Genomic DNA, 502 nt, shown 5'->3' with positions numbered 1-502 from the left:
GAAAATGTTATAGAGTATTGCAGGTGATTTTTATCGATGATGATTAATTACGGACGCCTCTGAATGATTGATCAAATCCTATGTCGATTTTAAAAGTTTCACACTGCAAAACAGATTCTCTCTAAATATGGACACTCGTATTTTATGACGAAATGTACAATGTTAAAACGGATTTCTATTTTATTTAAACTAGGCTAACACTTACAATTAGTGTGACATTTTATTCATATATATTAAAATTTATATTAGTAGGACTGGTAATAATTACTATTAATACGTTATTAAATAACGTATATTGCAAAGAACAGTCGGTTGTGTTATATTTAAAGTGGATAAAAATAATATAACCGCAATCGTATAGCAACTCGTAATATGGCGGCAGTATAATGTCCTTTGTGATGTATTGAGTGTGCACTTTTGTATAATCATGATAGAAAAATATTATATATCATTGAATCTCTAAAAGACAAAAGGACTCCTTTACTATATTGGAAAAAAACCT

The sequence above is a fragment of the Wasmannia auropunctata genome, unplaced genomic scaffold, assembly GCF_000956235.1.
Source record: "Wasmannia auropunctata unplaced genomic scaffold, wasmannia.A_1.0 LD336101.1, whole genome shotgun sequence".
NCBI classification, from domain to species: Eukaryota; Metazoa; Arthropoda; class Insecta; order Hymenoptera; family Formicidae; genus Wasmannia; species Wasmannia auropunctata.
Note: the sequence above shows the minus strand (reverse complement) of the source record.